Raw genomic sequence first — 21799 nt, 5'->3', positions numbered from 1 at the left:
TGAGCTGAACCTATGGACATATATGTTCATGTTTCTGTTTTTAAGTGGCTTCATTGTTTTAGAAAATGTGAGTGTCTTCTGTTCTTCTCTTTTCTCTTTTTTTGTCACTTTATGCAAACTATTCAATTTCATGCATCAATTACTTGGTTTAAGAGAGTTTTTTTTTCTAAAGCTCCTAAACCTAACCCTATCTGGACTAAACAGGACTTTGTGACTTGAAAAAACTACTAAGAAACCTTTGCAAACACTAAAGATCAACTACTCAAGCTCAAGGCCAAATTGCTTTCAAGACCTTTGGAACCTTAAGAATAGATTTGGCTTTGAACAAACAGCAGAGACTCATTTATGCAACTTGCTTCCTTGCCAGGCAGGAATTAGCATTCCATGGTAACAATGAGGAGGACTTTTACAACAAAGTCACAGATGGCCCTAACAGATGCTGCTAAGCTGCTAAGTCTTCACCACAGACTTGTACAAAATGTGCAACATTTGGTGCAGACATTAAATGACCATAGCTTCCTCAATAGATACAAAGCTACCTTAACACAAGTCCATGCTTTCGGTAGAAAATGTGGATGTAAACTCACAGCTAGCAGTTCAATGTCCCGGTTACAGATTCTCTCCTTCAACACTTCCAGCTTTGCTTTTGCTTCTGCTCCTTTTGTCTTTGTCAACTCATATTGCCTTGAAAAAAAGGTAGAGGGCTTTGGAGTCCAAAATATATTCTCCTAAAGCCATGTCTCAGCAAAAGACATAATAGTGCATTCTCCATATTATTTCTGTGTCCTTGTAAACACTCCAGATGTTGCTCATGCCCGACGAACAAAGCTTTTTCTCCTTAAATCATGGGGGATTTCGAGTCTTTTCTCAGGCTTTAGTTGACAGCTAACTGCTTCTGTTTGAGAATGAGTCTTCGGATGGCATAGTAACCCATCATGACAGATGTTGAAAAGTGTTCAAAACGCAAAGAGAATTCTCTCAATCAGCACAGCTTCAAACTAGCTCAGAGAAAAATCGCTCAAAAAGTTTTACTAAAAAGTATCACTCACAAAAATGCTAAATATATATAATATGATCAGAGCTACTACAATTTGCTGCCAACTTTGGTCCGGCGCATTTTAGAGCAACAAGTGTTAGCCCTGTAGCCAGGCTTGACATTAGTGTAGACTTTGTGTATTTGCTCACCTGGTTGCACTTTTTTTTTATGGACGTTGATGGCCTCAGGATACATATTTTGTTGATTTTTTTTATAGTAAAATGCAAGTGTCTAAGAGCGAAGCTAGCAGGTTGTATGTACACAGCAGTGAGCAGTATAACAGTATACTCCTCCAGATGATACATGGGCCTGCATTTAACAGTCAGACTCCAGGAACTGTGGCTGGCCACCACTTTTAAATTGCTATACCAGCTTTTGTTCGCATAAATGCAAAGTGTCCCTGTTTTGCTTATAGCGGGGACTTTAGTCCCGTTATGCCAAAAAGCTGTGCAGCATGCCAGCTCTCCAGCCATATCAAGGATGAGCAAATGAAGCAAGTTTTTGGTGAAGGCAGGGCTGCCAACATACCAATCAATCTTTCAAATCTTAAATATTAGCAAGGCTCAAAGACAGTTCCTTCTCAAAATCTAATTAGAATCCAAAAAATAATTCTGCATAGTTTGTTTTGAAGAGGACTTTTTAGTTGAATAAAATACGGTTTATTTTCTACATGATCAATTGTCTTTGAACAGTGTTTTCTGTGTTTCACTTTAGGACACAAAAACAATAGAATGAACCAGCACAGGCATGTATGCTTTTTGAAACAGATAATAAAAGACTGCTGACAGTGAACAGCCAGCAGTTTGATGGCACTATCTGTTATCAGAATTGATGTTCAAATACTGACATCTTTGTATCTGCCCATTCACATTGTTTCTACTGTTTCAGAAACTAAAACAAAAAATAGTGAATATTCAAGGTATCTCTGTGCTCTTCTGCATAGCTTCTTTGACTACATTCAGAGGACAGCACAGCAGAGACGCATCCCAACCTTCACCCATTAGGTGTTTCCCCATCTTTTCTTCTCCATTTCAAACTATAGCCAGATGCCCATGGTGACTGCACGCTCAACCTGGATACTAACTCATGTATTGGAAGCTGCTATTTGTTAGAACATCTATTGTGTAGGCCGAGCATTAGCTTTGAGAGGCAAACAACTAGAATTTCAAAGCTGGTCACTAACCACATCACTCACTCCCTGAGCTAGCCAGTAGCATCTCTTGGCAGGCAGCCATCCTAGTGAGGCTCACATCATACTAAACAGAATACTGCTTTTGTTAGTCGCTAGCTGAAGCTAACTGGATTAGCTGATGTGTTAGCTCGTCTTCTTTTCTATGTAGCAGGTGATTGTGTGGAATATACCAGGGTAACCCTTTAGTGACCTGCTCTATGGCACATTTTACTTCTTAAATTCCTGAGACATTTCTACCACATAGTATAAGTTATGCCATTACTTTTTCAGGTGTTGATCATTTTCCCATGAAGTGAAATCTTCTCAGTTCGTTTTAAAAACACAGATTCTTCATATCACAGCTTTTCTCTCTACGAGGGCATTAAATGATTAAACACTTTCATTGTTGCTTTTACATTTTGTAGTATACAAATGAAAGAAATCAAATAGGACATCGCTGAACTTTAGAGGTGTAGGTAGCCTAGTTGTATTGAACCTTGCAAAGACACAGATAAGCTGTACCACTGTCTTCAGTCTGGGAATGGACTAAGTTAACCTATATGCATTCTCCTGCTCTGTGTCCAACACATCTCTCATCCATCTCAGTACCTCACTCTCAGAAAGAAGGCATGTAAGCACTGACTATTTCCAAAATGTAATCAAAACTAGGAATTCCTGCTTTCCCCCCTAACTGCACCCCTGATCCTCAGCTTCACAGTAACCTGGCTGTGTGGCTGTCTGAAAAAACTTTTGTTGCATTTGTTTGCATTTAAATAGATGGTTGGAACAAATATGTACTTTCTGGGGGTTTTTTAAATATTTTTTTTAAATTTTTGCCTTTAATAGAGAGGACAGCAGAGAGAGAGACTGGGGACTGACATGCAGGAAAGATCGACATGGTCGGGATTCAAACAGGCGATGTGCTCTAACCACTCAACTTACTCAACACCAAAATATGTACTTTCACATATAGCATGTAACCAAACAGCAGGTACATGTCCCATGCATCTATACAATTAGCCAAGCAGCAGATACATGTCCCATGCATCTATACAATTAACCAAACAGCAGATACATGTCCCATGCATCTATACAATTAACCAAACAGCAGATACATGTCCCATGCATCTATACAATTAACCAAACAGCAGATACATATCCCATGCATCTATACAATTAACCAAACAGCAGATACATGTCCCATGCATCTATACAATTAACCAAACAGCAGATACATATCCCATGCATCTATACAATTAACCAAACAGCAGATACATGTCCCATGCATCTATACAATTAGCCAAGCAGCAGATACATGTCCCATGCATCTATACAATTAACCAAACAGCAGATACATATCCCATGCATCTATACAATTAACCAAGCAGCAGATACATGTCCCATGCATCTATACAATTAACCAAACAGCAGATACATATCCCATGCATCTATACAATTAACCAAGCAGCAGATACATGTCCCATGCATCTATACAATTAACCAAACAGCAGATACATGTCCCATGCATCTATACAATTAACCAAACAGCAGATACATGTCCCATGCATCTATACAATTAACCAAACAGCAGATACATGTCCCATGCATCTATACAATTAACCAAGCAGCAGATATATGTCCCATGCATCTATACAATTAACCAAGCAGCAGATACATATCCCATGCATCTATACAATTAACCAAGCAGCAGATACATGTCCCATGCATCTATACAATTAACCAAACAGCAGATACATGTCCCATGCATCTATACAATTAACCAAGCAGCAGATACATGTCCCATGCATCTATACAATTAACCAAGCAGCAGATACATGTCCCATGCATCTATACAATTAACCAAGCAGCAGATACATGTCCCATGCATCTATACAATTAACCAAACAGCAGATACATGTCCCATGCATCTATACAATTAACCAAACAGCAGATACATGTCCCATGCATCTATACAATTAACCAAACAGCAGATACATGTCCCATGCATCTATACAATTACAGTTTTTTTCATTCGCTAACAAACGTCTGTCCAAACAGTTGTCACATTTTCAAAACTCTAAACACAATTAGCACAGCATCGGTATTTTGTGGTCATACCATTCACACATTTCATGTCGTTTCCACACAATATGCAGTCAAACACATTTCCTTAACAGACAAGCTATACCCCCCAACAAAATTATGGATTGTTTTTGTATTATTTACAAATGTTATCACACAACATCCCACAATAGCAAAAACAATATTCCAAACCTTAGATACAATATAAAAACCTCTGCTTCTGCAGTGATATCAGTTCAAAAACAATATATCTCAGCTGATAATAAACAAACAATTGAATAGTTGACACACAGCTGATTTATGTTGGGTAAATTCAAACTAGAATTGTGGAGGACCATGAGATATTTGACAATATCAATAGCATCAGCTTCATCACAACCATTACACGGACATTGTCCAAACACAGAGTGCGGATGAAGCAGCTCTACACTGTTCCCTTTGAGAGGAACAGTGACAGAGTCAAGGCGCTACGACCACAATATATCCAGGTATAGTACTGTATATTCAATTCAATGTCCAGTTCTATAAGCTTTGCACTTTGCAAGTAGGTAACCTACACAGTAATAGGTTACAGTACAGTATGGTATACAGTAATGAGATTTACATAAACTTTGTTTCAGAGAGTTATGGAATTGGAGGCCAACCAGGCCCCTCATGAATTCATATACATAGATGAGGCAGGATTCAATCTGGCCAAAAGACGTCGACATGGACAAAATGTAAGTGGAAAAAGGGCCACAGTTGATGTGCCAGGTCAGAGAGGGGCAAACATCACCATGTGTGCAGCAATTGCAAATGCAGGATTACTCCTTGACAGATGCCAGGTTGGACCCTACAATACCGAGCGCCTCCTTGCCTTTCTCAATGATCTCCACCAGCGCCTGGTTCCAGAGCAGGATCAGCAGGGTGAAAACATGAGGACCTTTGTAATCACCTGGGACAATGTGGCTTTCCATCATTCGCAAGCAATAACTACATGGTTTGAAGTCCACCCAAGACTGGTACGTCTCTTCCTTCCATCCTATTCACCTTTCCTCAACCCCATTTCTGCATGGAGGTGGAAGGTTTATGACCATCAGCCACATGACCAGATGTCCCTCCTTGAAGCCATGGATGCTGGCTGCAGGGACATCACAGTTGATGATTGCCAAGGGTGGATCCGACATACCAAGCGGTTTTATCCCAGGTGCCTCGCCTTGGATAATATCAGATGCGATGTTGATGAAAACATGTGGCCTAACCCTGAAGATCGCAGAGATCAGTAATCAGTAATGTTGTGCTTTTTTTTAGTTCCCCCCCTTTTTATCTGGGCTTTTTGCTGTTGTTTTTTTGTTCAGAATGCTCTTGTGGATTTCATGGATATTTTGTTCACTGTAAGTGAACTGTTTTCTGTTCTATCATATAGTAAACAGTATTTCTACTGTACCTCCTGTAGTAAACAGTAAAGGAAAAAAAAACTTATTTGCTTTTTACTGGAATGCCTTTGAATGTGAACATTACATGTGGACATACAGTTCCCAACCAAGAAATTTAGTGAAAAAACGGTGGATTTCATGTTTTGCATGCAAATACCTGTAAAACTGAAACATAAAAGTCTATGCAGTTTTTGTAATGTCAACAATAGCCAGTATTTTGAAACCTGGTGTACTTTGATTGACTGCATGTACCTTGTGAAGTGTAAACAAGTGTTATTCTTTGACAGAATAATTTCATTTTGAGTCAGATTTCCAGTGTTTTGGTGCAGTTAATGTGTGCAGAGAGAGATGTGTTCTATTTTGAAGTGAAGAGTTATTATATATTTAACAAAATGTGTTTTTGAGAAGAAAATGATCCATTTGGCCAACTGTGTTTTGTAGGTGTGAGTCTGTCTTAAGAGTTTAGAAAAAGTATCTGAAGTATGGGTAAGCGCTTGTTAGCGATTGAAAAAGAACTGTAACCAAGCAGCAGATACATGTCCCATGCATCTATACAATTAACCAAACAGCAGATACATGTCCCATGCAAAAGCACCCACAGACTCAGGGATTCAATAGAAAGTGAAAGCACCCCAAATTTGTTCAATGTCATTTCTAATTTTGCTTTTCCTTTTCAACTTTGTGTCTCTTTTGTCTTCGGGAGCAGAGCTTTAGTCATAACTCTACCTCCTAAAAGAGGTGGGAAGTATTTCCTGATGTGATGTTGCAATCAGCCACATTACAGCTTGGAAAGTTGCAGTACCTCATATTGGTACTACTAGTTGTGGGTTTACAACTTTCATATTTAAGATTCCTCTTCCAAAGTATCATGACACATTTTGAGTAGGAGACTCTTGCTTTCATTTTTTCTGTTCATGGGGTATTCTTTTTTTTTAAAGGGCGATATTGTTGCATCAGATCTGCTGAAATTGAACTGAAAATATGTCATTCTGTTTCCTACAGAATATACGTACATCCACTATAAACTAGCTGAACATAAATTAATGTAGATATTACAACCATGAGCACCTACTGAGTGAATTTTATTTCCCTTTGTTTTATACCTTTCACATCTTTTTACGTTATCGTAGTTATCTAGCTCGTCCTTATGTCTTTTAACTAGTTATTGCACATTCAGTTTTGGACTGCTGTTGTTACTATATATTTTAACTGTACTATTAGGGTATTTAATGTACCTGGCTGCGAGGACAACCTGCTTTCCATCCTGGGATTGATAAAGTTATAGACTGATACCTTTTCAAGTCAAAAGGGATAAGAGTCTAAGCAGAACGAACAGTTGTCAGTTCTTCAAGCAACTGATCATGAACATGTTGAAAGTTTGACCTGATGATGAAACGTCATCATTACCAGATTTACTGATTTATTTTTGCCATGTTTCATGGCTGTCCTTCCAAGAGTTATTGTGCAAGTGTGGTGAACGGACTACTTTTCTTTCTTTTCCAGTTTTGTTTTACGTGTGTGACCATCAAAAATATCTGTGATTATTTCTTACATATTTAATGCTATGTGGCTCGAAATGGCTCTGAAACATTTGTTTTTGCAGCTACCAGATTAAGTTCTCTATTTAGTCATAAAACTTTTGGTGCCATGAGTAATCAAAAACTACACAGTCTTTGCTTCCATTGTATTGCCTTAATAATTACAAGTTTGTATAGGCTTACATACAGTAAAATAAATAAACATCCATCCATTTATTTCTATACCTATATATACCGACTATCATTTTCTTTAGGGTAAGGCTATTTGCACCCCTGGTACAATTAGCACTGTATGCTGATTGTACCCTGGTGCAAATAGAAGTGAATGCTATTCGTACCCCGGTGCACTCAGCAATGTGTTCTATTGATACCCCGTCTGGTGCAATTAGAAGTGTATGCTATTTGTACCCCGGTGCAATTAGAAGTGTATGCACCGGGGTAACTTCAAATAGTTTAGCCTCTCCAAAACCGGCGCCAAAATGCCTCTGACCAGGGCTCTACGCTAACTTTTTTTCCAGGAGCACTCGTGCACCTAAATAAAAAAAAAATGCCTGTCTTCCTGTACACATATTTGATCTTGATCGTGAAAATGGAAAAATTTCTCAAAACATGGACTTTCTATCCAAACGTGAGGTGATCAGTAAAGGGATACCAATGCCGGAGGTCAAAGGTATATGCTTCAAGCAACAGGGCATAAGATATCTCGATCTACTACTCGCATTCAAATTGAACCCAAGGATGATTATGAAAAAATAAACTGAAATGGCAGCTAAAGTTTTGTTTCATGGTTGCTTTGGTTATATAGCTAATAATCATAACGAAAAATGGGAGAGGTGATTTAGCATGAAATGATAACTAGTTGAACCACTGTCTCCCGTATGGAGGATTACGTTGCTATCCATTAGGCCAGAGATGTCCTCAGCTAAGAGTTAAGAAAGACATCTATATTTCAATTTAAAAAGATATTAGTGCCATCAGAATTCTTCGCTTTCTGATGAAGAAAAAACGAATGTCCGCAATGGCCTTTGTGCTCACGAGCAAGGTGTTTTTGGTGGTAATTCACGGGGTGTGAAGAATCACAGATCTATAAAGAACCTTCTTTATAGATCAGTGGTGTGAATAGTGTAAGGCTATTGTACCAGGGGTGCTAATAGATATTCAGAATAATGTATGCTATTTATAGCAAAGTGTGCTATTTACACCCTGGTACACTAGCTAATTGTTGCAATCAAAACTTCCGTTTGAGAACTGAATTGTTTTTCAAATTGCGCGCCTTCTCTGCAGAGACGTTGGTATGCGCACTATCACTTCCAAAACGCATCGGGCAAGAATCGAACCCCTGACTCCTGCATCTTTACCCAAATCGCTTACCACTGCGCTATTTGATCCTATAACATATCTGTGGTGTGCAGGTAACTTTATAGTTAATATGGCTGGACGTCAATTTCTAAAAACTAACAAACTGACGGTTGTAATGTGTTCACTGAACATCGATTATGAAAATAAAACACAATGTTTCCATCTAGTTTTTAATTGGAACAGATATTAGTGCCGAAACCTAGCAGTATTCTTCACTTTCTGATGACGAAAAAACGGATGTCCGCCATGTTGTTTTGTGCAAGCCAGCAGCTTTTATTTTGGTGTTACGTCACGGGGTGTAAATAGCTCAGCTGTGTGGCCAAGGCTATTTGTACCAGGGGAGCAAATAGACACTCCGTTTTCTTTATCTAATTCGGGATCATGGGGGGGCTGGAGCCTGCCTCAGCTGTCATCGGGTGAGAGTTAGGGGACACCAGGCCGTCACAGGCCAAATAATAAAGCACACACACTCCTAGGGTCAATTTGGAATCACCAATAAACCTAACAATGTTTTAGCACAGTGGGAGGACGTTGGAGGACTCATAAAAAACCCACACATATATGGGGAGAACATGCCGACTCCACACAGAAAAGCAGAAACCTTCTCGCTCTGAGGAGACAGTGAGGACCACCACACCACCGTGCAGCCCATGATCACACAAAACTGGTGAAATAAGAATATTACACAGTATGAGAAGAAAGCACTATTTGAGTTGTAACTGAGGAAATGCTTGAGGCATTCTGTTTGGACTAACTTCTGCTGCATTTCCTGATCTCTGCTAAGAAGAAGAAAAAGCTCTGTGATAGCTTAAAAAGAAAAGAATCGCTGTCGTTGATTTAAACACAAGGAACTTCCATCCATCCATCCATCTTTCCATCAGTTTGTTCACTTGACACACACACAGAAAATAAAGTGTCCTCATCTATTTGACTGGAGTCCATGGCACAACAGCACATCTTTGTATCTTTTTGAGGCTGAAGAAGGTATGTTTCTAAATGCTGAAGGGGACATATGTGTCATCGTTAAAAACGGAAGCTTTGTGTGTGTGTGTGTGTGTGTGTGTGTGCGTGTGTGGTTGTATGGAAAGTCTGCATAATCTGACATTTTACCTTTGATGCAAAATAATCAGCTCTTTGTTGGAATCTTAAAATTGATGTTTATCTGACCAAGTAAGTAGTGAGAAAAGGAGAGATTGTGAAAGATAAGCAGGATTTCTTCTCCTAACATTACAACAGCTGTTCTACGCTGACACACAAGAAATGTATTAAAGCAGACCCTATGAATATATAGACAATCATAAAAAGAAATGCATGGAACTTTAATTTGACTGTACTGAGCATTTGGGTCTGCTCTATCGCAGATTATTCAGTCAGTTTATTTAAAAACAGCGCTTTATCTTTTTGAAATGTGTGAGAGGATTTGTACAACATTATTTCAATCTCTGTATCTACAATTTATTCAAAATGGTAAAAGTACAACATTTCAGCCACATATCTGAGACTATTCTTGATTAACCTTTTACCAAACTATTTACTCCATTTATTATTTTCTCATTTTACTTCTCTTTACGTGTGTTTGTGATACTACTTTGCTGTTTTGTTGAAATGCTGATCATTTGAACTATTTGCACATCTACTGACTGTCAGTGACACAGTCATGATTCTACACACATTCAACTGTTGGAAGCAAATCACTCTGGATTGAGCTCAGTTAGATGATCTGAAGTTTTGGAGTCAGAAAACGAGATTTTTTTCTTACCGTAGCAGCAGAACCTCCTGTTTGCCTCAGTCTTCCTTTTCTGAGATTCTTCGAGAGAGAGATATTCTAAAATAATTCAGAGGGGGAGTTATTCCACAGGAAATATGGTTTTCGGCAAGTTTAGCAAGTGTGTCAGACATATCTAACTCTGAACGAGACTGAAAATTCGGTTGAAATAACAAGAAAATATCAAAATAATTTATGTTGCAGCTTGTATTTTACAAAGTTATAATTTGTTCATTTCTCGTTGATTTTCATATATAGTCTTATCACAGTTGCTTATAAGAAAAACATATTCATATCCAAATATCAACAAAATTTACCAGCTTAACTTAAAAATATACAAATACAAAAAATATTTCTTGTACTTTGCTGTACTGGTACTGACACAAGAATGAAGATAGTAAAGGTACACACCTGACAGGAGTCTCAGAGGAAGAGGCGGCTGTGAAAAATTCACCAGTATTTATACCAACAGCCGGAGATGAAGGAACGTTCGAGCTCATCTCTTTATCAAATCAAAACACACTTACAAAAGCATTTGCACTTTCCTCATGCCGCTTTGATAACTAAAGTAAAATGTAGAGCTGGGCAACGATTAAAATGTTTAATCTAATTAATCACATGATTTCCCTGAATAATCGTGATTAATCGCATTTGTACGCAGAATCCTAAAATGAATCCAAAAGTAGTGTATAGCTTTTAGCATTTAGCTTTATTTTCAATGTGCTGCCATATGAATGAAAGTGCCATAACATTTGTTGTGCAAACACACTTTTAACATCAGCATCTTTCTGTAGTTTTTATGTAGAAGCCTCACTCCACTGTCTGTTTCCTTGAATGACTTGCTGCTATCAGTTGTGTGTTTTGCCTTTAAGTGATATTTTAGACTGGAACTACTACGCTGAGAAGACAATTCAACTTGGCAGAGTTTACAGATGACTTTGGTTCCGTCGACTCCGCCGTCTGGAAGAACTTTAAAATGAAAATGGCCGAGTAAAAGTTCCGTACCCTTCTCCATGTTTGGTGGATCCGCCGATTACTTTCTTTTCCTGTTCCACAGCAGACAGCAGCAGACTTTTACAAAATGAAAGCCTGTGAGCAACAGACTTTTACAATAATAAAAAAAATATAATAAGACAGGGGTGGTCCGTGGCGTAGTGGGTTCAGCTGGCCCCGGTTCGAGTCCCATATCGGACGGCCCTGTGCTGCGTGTCCAATACATTTCATTCCACTTCACGATTGTGTCCCACTTGTTGTTGATTCTTCACAAAAAATTTAAATTTTATATCTTTATGTTTGAAGCCTGAAATGTGGCAAAAGGTTGAAAAGTTCAAGGGGGCTGAATACTTTCGCAAGGCACTGTATATACACAGACACTATATTAATAAAAGTATTGGCTCATCTGCCTTTACATGTATATGAAGTTAAGTGACATCCCATCCTTAATCCAGAGGGTTTAATATGACGTCGGCCCACCCTTTGGGCTTCTTCACTGAGTACAAGGAACTGGTCAATCACTTTGTCGCATTGTGTGAGAACAATCACATTATCTTGAAGAAAAAATAGAGGAGAATTTTAGGAGGACCAGGAGTAAGCAAACACTGTATACATCTACATGTGGAGATGAAGGTGGTTGAGGATTCCAGATACCTGGGAGTTTAGAAATGGAACACAGAGGCTGTCTACAAGAAAAGACAAAACAGGCTGTAGTTATTGAGGAAGCTGAGGTCGATGTCTGTCCAAAGATGTTGCATATCTTCAGAAGTCTGTGATGGAGTTTGCAATCTGCTTTACAGTATCTGTTGGGCAGCAGCCTCAGAGCCAGACACTCAAAGAAACTGAACAAACTGATAAAGAAGGCTGGCTCTGTGCTGGGGACTGCTCTGGAGCACCTGGACCACATGTTTGATGTTCAACAGCTTTTTCAGGTCACTTGTAATCCTGGGTTTGTTATTGGGGAAGCACCTTTCTGTCATTGTGGGAATAATACTTCCCACAGAAGAGCTGTCTTGGTATTTGTTTGGATGTAAACTCACAGCGAGCAGCAGTTTGGTGTCCCAGGTACAGATCCTCTCCTTCACCGTGACCTGTTCAGGATCTGTTGGTAACAAGCACCTCCACCTGCACCTGATGTCTGTCAGCTGGTATCATCTTCAAGCCAGGGCCAGTGGTATTTGAGTCTGGAATATGCTCCTGCAACATGTACCATTGAAGCACATATTATTGCATTCTCAATATTGTCTCTGTCTCCTCCAGAGCGCTCCAAGCCTGTTCATTCTTTTTTCCTGGCGATCTAATATTTCCCATCAATTTTGAAGGAATACTTGGTCTGTAAGTCTTCTTCCACCTGTTTTTCCATGTAGTCCCTGCCCGTGGCAGCTCTTTTTGTTTTTTATCCCTGTCCTGTCCAGCATCATGTGAAACAGAATGATGGTTTGGGTGCTGTGTTGTGAAAAGGACATAAAACATAAAGGACATACAATTAAAAGTCTGAGAGGGAGGGGTGATACAGTGTGCTGAAACAACATCAGCAGCAGCCCCTACAAAGTGCGAACGGTGCGTATCATCAATTTCTGCCAACATCAAGAACACCACATGGAGACCAGAAACAGAAACAATATCAATCAATCAGGTACGGCTCCTCCGACCCTGTCCTGAGTTCAAAAGGGAAACAGCCGTAGGGACGAAGGAGGGCCTGTACCTGTTGCTCTTCATACAGGAAGTCTGAGCCGGGGCAGGAAGGCAGGAACTGGAGCTCAGAATGGAAAGGATGGGAGCTGTCAGACAGAGCGCATCAGCCCTCCTGATTATCCGTCTGTTGAACAGATCCGGAGGGGTGCACCGTTCAACTCCCAGAGTCTGGTTGCTCGTCTTTATCTCTGCTCAGGGCAGTTTTGGACCTCGTGTTCAGGTTGCCAAACCAGCAGAGGAGAGAAGGTCAGCACAGATTCAATATATGATCTGTAGAATAAGACCATCAGGGACTGATCCATCTGAAACCTGGAGACTTTTCTCAGACAGGACAGTCGCTGCTGGCCCTTTGTTTGCAGGTTCTCTGAATGGCAGGTGAAATTGAATTTATTATCCAGAATAAGTTTGGACCATGTCTCCTGTCTGACCTTTGATTTCTGTTTTTGGATTGGTGTTATGGGGCTTTTTTCTGAAATCAATGCACATGTCCTTAGTTTTCTGTACATTTAACTGGAGAAAAGCATTGTCGCACCAGACTTCAAATTCACTGACCACAGGACCATGGGCATATTCGTCATCATGTAAGACACTGACTGTTACCAAATCGTTTTAAAATGGGTCTATTCTCATGGCTCGGGCAATCGTCGGTGTAGAGAATATAGAGAGCCAGTGGATCATGCATCCTTCACCCTCACTCTCTGTGTTCTGGGTGTTAAAAAGTCAAGAATCCAGCCCACGGTGTTACAATCTATATGAAAAATAAGAAGCTTATAGATCAGAATGTGGGGCTGGATTGTGTTAAAAGCAGATGAAGAATCCTCAAACAGCAGCTTAGCAGGGTTTTTGTTACCTTCAAGATGTTTAAAAACCCAGCTTAATAAGGTGGCAGCAGCATCCTGAACTCCACGACCGGCCCTAAAGGGTCCAGTAGGTGTTCAGTCTTCATAAGAACATCTTTCTTTATCAATTTTTCAAAGGATTTCATGACAAGGGAGGTCCGTGCCACAGGTCTAAAATCATTCCCAGCTTTAGGGTGGCTGCTCTGAGCCACAGGTCTAAAATCATTCCCATCTTTAGGGTGGCTGCTCTGAGCCACAGGTCTAAAATCATTCCCAGCTTTAGGGTGGCTGCTCTGAGCCACAGGTCTAAAATCATTCCCAGCTTTAGGGTGGCTGCTCTGAGCCACAGGTCTAAAATCATTCCCAGCTTTAGGGTGGCTGCTATGAGCCACAGGTCTAAAATCGTTCCCAGCTTTAGGGTGGCTGCTCTGAGCCACAGGTCTAAAATCGTTCCCAGCTTTAGGGTGGCTGCTATGAGCCACAGGTCTAAAATCGTTCCCAGCTTTAGGGTGGCTGCTCTGAGCCACAGGTCTAAAATCGTTCCCAGCTTTAGGGTGGCTGCTCTGAGCCACAGGTCTAAAATCATTCCCAGCTTTAGGGTGGCTGCTCTGAGCCACAGGTCTAAAATCATTCCCAGCTTTAGGGTGGCTGCTATGAGCCACAGGTCTAAAATCGTTCCCAGCTTTAGGGTGGCTGCTCTGAGCCACAGGTCTAAAATCATTCCCAGCTTTAGGGTGGCTGCTCTGAGCCACAGGTCTAAAATCGTTCCCAGCTTTAGGGTGGCTGGTCTGAGCCACAGGTCTAAAATCGTTCCCAGCTTTAGGGTGGCTGCTCTGAGCCACAGGTCTAAAATCATTCCCAGCTTTAGGGTGGCTGGTCTGTGCCACAGGTCTAAAATCGTTCCCAGCTTTAGGGTGGCTGCTCTGAGCCACAGGTCTAAAATCATTCCCAGCTTTAGGGTGGCTGCTCTGAGCCACAGGTCTAAAATCGTTCCCAGCTTTAGGGTGGCTGCTCTGAGCCACAGGTCTAAAATCGTTCCCAGCTTTAGGGTGGCTGCTCTGAGCCACAGGTCTAAAATCATTCCCAGCTTTAGGGTGGCTGCTCTGAGCCACAGGTCTAAAATCGTTCCCAGCTTTAGGGTGGCTGGTCTGAGCCACAGGTCTAAAATCGTTCCCAGCTTTAGGGTGGCTGCTCTGAGCCACAGGTCTAAAATCATTCCCAGCTTTAGGATGGCTGCTCTGAGCCACAGGTCTAAAATCATTCCCAGCTTTAGGGTGGCTGCTCTGAGCCACAGGTCTAAAATCATTCCCAGCTTTAGGGTGGCTGCTCTGAGCCACAGGTCTAAAATCATTCCCAGCTTTAGGGTGGCTGCTCTGAGCCACAGGTCTAAAATCGTTCCCAGCTTTAGGGTGGCTGCTCTGAGCCACAGGTCTAAAATCATTCCCAGCTTTAGGGTGGCTGCTCTGAGCCACAGGTCTAAAATCATTCCCAGCTTTAGGGTGGCTGCTCTGAGCCACAGGTCTAAAATCATTCCCAGCTTTAGGGTGGCTGCTCTGAGCCACAGGTCTAAAATCGTTCCCAGCTTTAGGGTGGCTGGTCTGAGCCACAGGTCTAAAATCGTTCCCAGCTTTAGGGTGGCTGCTCTGAGCCACAGGTCTAAAATCATTCCCAGCTTTAGGGTGGCTGCTCTGAGCCACAGGTCTAAAATCATTCCCAGCTTTAGGGTGGCTGCTCTGAGCCACAGGTCTAAAATCGTTCCCAGCTTTAGGGTGGCTGCTCTGAGCCACAGGTCTAAAATCATTCCCAGCTTTAGGGTGGCTGCTCTGAGCCACAGGTCTAAAATCATTCCCAGCTTTAGGGTGGCTGCTCTGAGCCACAGGTCTAAAATCGTTCCCAGCTTTAGGGTGGCTGCTCTGAGCCACAGGTATCACCATGGACTGCTTCCAGCACCTTCTGTTGGTTAAATGTTAGCTGGAAGACATGATAAAAAAGGGAGCTAACTGTTCCGCACAGGAGGAGAGCAGCTGACCACTGTTATTATCAGGACCCAAGCTTTTTCCAACTTTAGAGTATTTAAAAGATTTGTCCTCAGAGACAACATGAAAAGGAGTATGACCAGAACAGAAAAGCTTGTTTTTCAGATATAAAGCTTCCCTTGATGCTTAAGAACTATTTATTCATTTTTGTTCGAATTATATATCAATGCCGGACCTAACGGGGGAGAAACAAGGGGAGGAGTGAAGAAAAGAGAAAGGAGACAAAGACACAAAAGATAGAAAACACGGCTTTTATTCCACTTCTCTGTGTTTTGGATTATTTTATGAATTATGATTATTATTAATTAATTGAATTCCAATTGGCTTGAATTGGACTTACTATCTAAGTGCCTTGAGATGACATTTGTTGTATTTGGCGCTATATAAATAAAAATGAATTGAATTGAATTGCCTGTGTTCCTGTGCCTCGTGGGCATGGCGGCGCTGGGTGTCTGATTGCCCCCATCATCTCCACCTGTGGTTACCCTGTCCATTCCTGCATTTAAGCTCCAGTCTTCCCTCTTTTCCACGCCAGATCGTTTGTGCACTCACACAAGACTTAAGCCGAAAGCTCTTTGGCGGCGCTGAGAGAAAGTCACAGCAGAGAAAGTGAGACTGCACCGCCACTGATGCCACCATCGGAAACTCGGCTTCATTGGACGGAGGACTCAGGAAAGTCATTCCATGTCCCAGTTTTGCCACAATGTCAATACAGACTTTTGGAGAAAAGCAATGCCTTAGAGGATTGAGAGGAAAAAGTAATGAAGTGTTCTCTTCCCCCATAGAGTCACAAAGTCACTCCATGGGACTACAGCCGCCTGCTGCTGTTCATTTGTTCCTGTGGTTAATAAACCCACTTACCTCTTCTCATCTCAGGCTCCTTCTGGGATCCTGCCTAACCACTCACCTTTACAAACAACTAATTGTAGAAGAAAAGTTGGACAGAACCAAACTCCAGCCTGCTACATCGCTAGAGAAACTGAACAGAAACATTCTCCAGCCTGTGTGGGAAGCATCAGCAGCACTTCCAGGAGGACACGCAGCAGCTGCTTCTAACCACAGCTGTACAGTAAACACATACAAACTCTTTTTACACCACTCTGCTTCTAACACTAACTCAAGTCGGAAAGAGCTGGGCTCTGAGCTGCACTGGGCTGCCGTGGATTGGACAGCGTTTACAGATGCAATGAAGGATTTTAGAACATAAACAGCAGGATATGAGAGGAATACTGAGCTGGAGTTATGATTTCACATCTGTTGTAAATATCAGCTTCTTAGTTCTCTCTCTGAATTGAACAGATTAAACTCTACTCTGGATTTTACTCTGGATTCCAGCAGTCTAACCTGCTGGAGACAAACGCATGGATCAGTCTCTCTAAGTCTGCTTTAGACACTATTCCTTTGATTCTGGAAATGTTTTTTAGATGGTAAAAAGCTGCTGATGTTACAGATTTAATGTGGCTGTTAAAGTTCAGGTCTGTCCAATATTACCCCGAGATTTCTAACTTGATAGTTAGGTTTTAGAGAGAGAGTCTCAAGGTGACTGATAACACTTTCTCTTTGTTTCTGTGGGCCACAGACAATGATTTCAGTTTTGTCTGAGTTTAGCTGGAGGAAATTGTTTTGCATCCACACACTGATCTGTTCGATGCAGCGACACAGTGTATCTACAGGCCAGTGTTCTCCTGCCGTCAGTGACACGTAGATCTGAGTGTCATCTGCATAATTGTGGTAGGACACTTTATAGCTGCGTATTAGCTGGCCTAGTGGAAGCATGTACAGATTGAACAATAGGGGTATCAGGATTGACCCCTGGGGAACCCCACAGGTCATAGCCATTTGGTCTGAGACACAGTTACCAATTTCAACAAAATATTTCCTGTCCTCCGATTGGACTTGAACCAGTTTAAAGCACGACCAGAGATTCCCACCCAGTCTTCTAACCTCTGTAATAAGGTCGCATGGTCAACTGTGTCAAAGGCAGCACTCAGGTCCAACAGAACTAAGACTGAGACTTTACTTGCATCTGTGTTCAGGCGGATGTAATTTGTCACCTTGATCAGAGCTGTCTCAGTGCTGTGGTGGGGCCTAAAGCCTGATTGGAAAGTATCAAAAGCATTGTTAGACAGGAGAAAGTCACGAAAATTTAACAGATGTATGGGCTCATCAGTGCATTTACCTTTAACAGTTCAGAGGACGTGTCACACGTAATGCAGAAATGTGCTGGGAAGCGCACAGAAGCTCCAACCACTGCCATCTCTGACTGTGTGAGTGATGTTCTTCTGTGAACACCAACTATGTGGGAAAAGCTTTGATGAGTCGACTTTCTGATTTCACAGCATCACTTGTAAATGAGGTGAAAATACTGTTTTGATACTTGCTGACAGGGTTCTGGGAGACTTGCATGTGGACTGTAAATGATAGTGTCCTCTCAGTGTGTGTGAATCATAGCTACAGTCGTTGACATGTCAATGATTCACTTGTTCCCACACAAAGGTGTTGTTAACGTGAGGGCTTACTCAGCTGATTCAGGCCAGAGTGAGGATGAGCAATTGTTTCAGAAGATGTCAAATTATACCACTGCAGGTGTCATTTCATAGTGAAAGTCCTGAATTCACAATTTCAAAGAACACAGCCTTGTTTGTCAGCTTTCTTAACAGATAGCTCTCTTTTTACATTTTTCATGGTTATACTGGAACTCCTGCTTCCAAATCTGTTTGGCTCACCTGTTGTTGTCGGCCACCATCTGCTTTACGCTCCAGAAGTCTAAGTGCTCTTAAACAATATTCCTTCGTCCCTCTTTCCCTTCGAGCACCCAACTCAAACAACAGGAGGAGGTAGCTCTTGTCTATTTTCGTGCTCTTCTCTAAATTGTTTGTAACTCTGGCAGAAGCCGTAGTTTGTTGTGTGATGTGTGTTTCCCATGTGGCGTATTCTTACTGCACACAATGTGGCCCTTTGGGACAAAGACTAAACTGAATTGACTTGACTCATGTTTCTTCATCTGGCACCATCTTTTAACATAATGAATGACAGACACTTTATTCCTTTTCAGGTTTTCCTTATGTAGCTCTATAACCATAAGTTCTATTAAGTATGAACACATTTCTTTTATGCCAGTTTCTATTTTCATTATCATCATTAATATTATTTTCTTTATAAATTTCCATGAGCTGGAAAGAAACATTCAACTCAGTCCATGAAATTTGAAACAGGAATTAGGACTCACGTTTTCCCTTTTTGATGTGACCAATAGAAATCCCTTCAGTCCCAGAAGGTGACTTTGACTCGGAGATCTTTTGTCCAGTCAACAGAAATCTGAAATACCACATTTCTGAGCATATGAGAGAACACTGTAATCATCATCATCCAACGTTTGTCTTTTGTTCACTGTGAGATGGAATAGAAAAGAATAGAAAATACCTTATTCACAATGAAAAAAACTAACAATCTGAAGACATGAAATTTTATCCATACCTAGAAATAAAGTCTCTCTTTAGAATCCGACTCTGTCTCCATGAGATTAGCTGTGTAAATAATGCTCAGAAGAAAAACTGGGAGGTCCACTTCCTATAAATCTGTAGACCTGACTGACACACAAGTTCAGCTCAGTGTGCACTACTATGCAGCTTATTGGACATGAAGGCAAACATGATTGATTTATTTTAGCTAATTTGTATGATGTGAAAAATGGTAAAGAAACATCTTCTTTTTGTTTTTTGAATGTATCAACAAATAATTTAACATGCATAACCACACATTTCTACTGCAAATGAAGATGTTTTGTCCGTAAACATCAAGATAAAAATGAAATAATCAAAATAGAGGTTCAGAAGGCTTATTTCCAGAGCCACCTGAAAACTGTTGTGTTTAAACTCAACTCAGAGCTCTTTCACAGACTCCTGTGACTGTGTGTCAAGCCTGAAACCTGCTTATTGTTGCTTTCAGCCTCTTTTTAGTGTCTGAGCTACTTCCTTTGGTTGAACCTAAAAGACACCTGCAGGTTCCAGCCTTCGATCTTAGCAGGTTTAGTTGTTGAACTGGTCCAACTTCTTAGAGGGGGTCTAAAAAGGCTCTGTCTGGCCTGTTTTGGTGATTTTGCGCTTTCAAACATCCAGATTTGTTAAGCGAATCTGAAATCCATTTTTTCTATTATATGCAGATGAGGGGTTCTTGTCAGCAACATTTTTCAGGCAGTTTCTGCTGTTTCAGGCAGAACATCAAACTTGTATTTATTGCTGATTACTACCTGGTTACTAGTTGATAGTCTGAGAGAAAAGTTACTTTTACCCAAGAAGCACGTTTTCTCCTGAAGAGAAAAAAATTGTGCGATGGAGCATCAAGCAGTCTCTGTTTGACTGTGGAAAGGATCCTATTTAATAATCTATGTAGGATAGAAAAAGAGTGAAACTATGATGAAGTACAAAAGGCTTATCCATTAGACGTACGGCACTAACATACGACCTGCAACACCACAGTTGTAGTTTGAATGTGCTCATTTTTACTTTTCCACCTTCCATTTATTAGTTCTCATTAACTGAAAAATCAAATAATCATTAAATAAACAAAGAAAAAATGTTCTTTTGTAATTCTAAAAATACCCATTTGACAGTAGTTAATAGAAAACTTCATCAACATGAAACCAAGCTGAAAGATCGTCCCACTGGTTGGTAATATTATATATATATTACCCTATCCGGTAAATAAGCAGCGATATTTAGGTGTTTTCCACTTTCTGTAGATATTACTGTCTCTATGTGCTGCGTTTCTCACATCTGTTAACACACTAGCAATAATAACTGAGTCTTGCTGTTGTACAATATTTCTTTCTTTTCAGTCTTAAGGACATATTGGTGCTATAATACTCAATAATACCATGTGTGTGCATTACATTTACAGATCATATCTTTATGTAAATACTACTTCTTTCATGTATGTATGTCGTGGTTTTCTGTATCATGCCTTTATGTGATTTCTAATTCCACATTACTTTTAATTGAAGAATTAAAGGGGACTGAAATGTGTATAAGCACCACCTTTGGAGTTTGGAATTTCTATAAACCTTTATTAAAACTATTTTTTGCTTCACGGTAAATATCTGCTTAGGATGTAATACTTTTAATACCCTGTGATTATTCTTCAAAACCTCTTTCAAATATTGTTTCCTGGTGTCTGGGAGATTGTTCTGTGTAAACTATTCAGTGTCAACAACTTGAAATGTTACACCGGTGCATTTCTGAAGAGGAAGCATTAGCAGCAGTAAGCGGTGGGGAAGCCCAGTAACTTGCTGAATGACATTCTAAACAGGTGTCAACATCTACTTCTGAGGTTATTTTTTCTGTTGGCAAAGGTCATCTCACCTAACAGAATGCCACTGAGCAGAACGGAAGCACGAGTCCTTTCAAAGCCTTCGTTTCTGTGGAAAGCTTGCCATTATTATTAACCTTATTAGGAAAGCTTTGTTTTGATGTTCTCTGCACTTTTTGTGCACCTCTTTTTTTTCTGAAGGAAACCTAATGAGAACATGTCAAATTATGTAGATTCAAGCTTAAAAACATGAAGAAAAGTCACACGTAGAATGTCAGAGCTGCTTTTCTCATTTTTTCCGATGTTTTTTAAGTCAAACTTTCATGCAGAATTTTACAGATTTTACAACTTTTCACAGCTTTTATTTTTAAGTTCAGATAGTTCATAATAAGAGCCAAACTCATTTATCAAATTCCTACTTTAAAACACAGAATTATTTCCCACATACAAACAAAACATTGTAAAGCAACACTGTAGACGTGTGTGAACCCTGAGACTACATGCATCTGAGGGGATTTGAAGAACATGGACATTCCTGGGCCTGAAGTTGCCCTGGATCGCCC

General features: G+C 40.5%; 1 protein-coding gene across 2 annotated transcripts in view; it reads right to left on the bottom strand.

The window, feature by feature from the left end:
• Positions 1-10805, bottom strand: part of LOC142390069 (forkhead box protein P1-B-like) — a 58426-nt gene extending 47621 nt beyond the window's left edge. For both annotated transcript variants that reach the window (XM_075475425.1, XM_075475427.1), the window contains exons 1-2: positions 10778-10805; positions 10361-10426 (exon numbers count right to left, since the gene is read on the bottom strand). The gene's annotated coding sequence lies outside the window, so the exon portion shown is untranslated. The remainder of the gene's footprint in view (positions 1-10360; positions 10427-10777) is intronic.
• Between the last annotated feature and the right edge of the window lie 10994 nt (positions 10806-21799).

Source organism: Odontesthes bonariensis, chromosome 10, assembly GCF_027942865.1.
Source record: "Odontesthes bonariensis isolate fOdoBon6 chromosome 10, fOdoBon6.hap1, whole genome shotgun sequence".
In the NCBI taxonomy this organism is placed as follows: domain Eukaryota; kingdom Metazoa; phylum Chordata; class Actinopteri; order Atheriniformes; family Atherinopsidae; genus Odontesthes; species Odontesthes bonariensis.
This window is presented reverse-complemented; position numbering and strand designations above follow the sequence as displayed.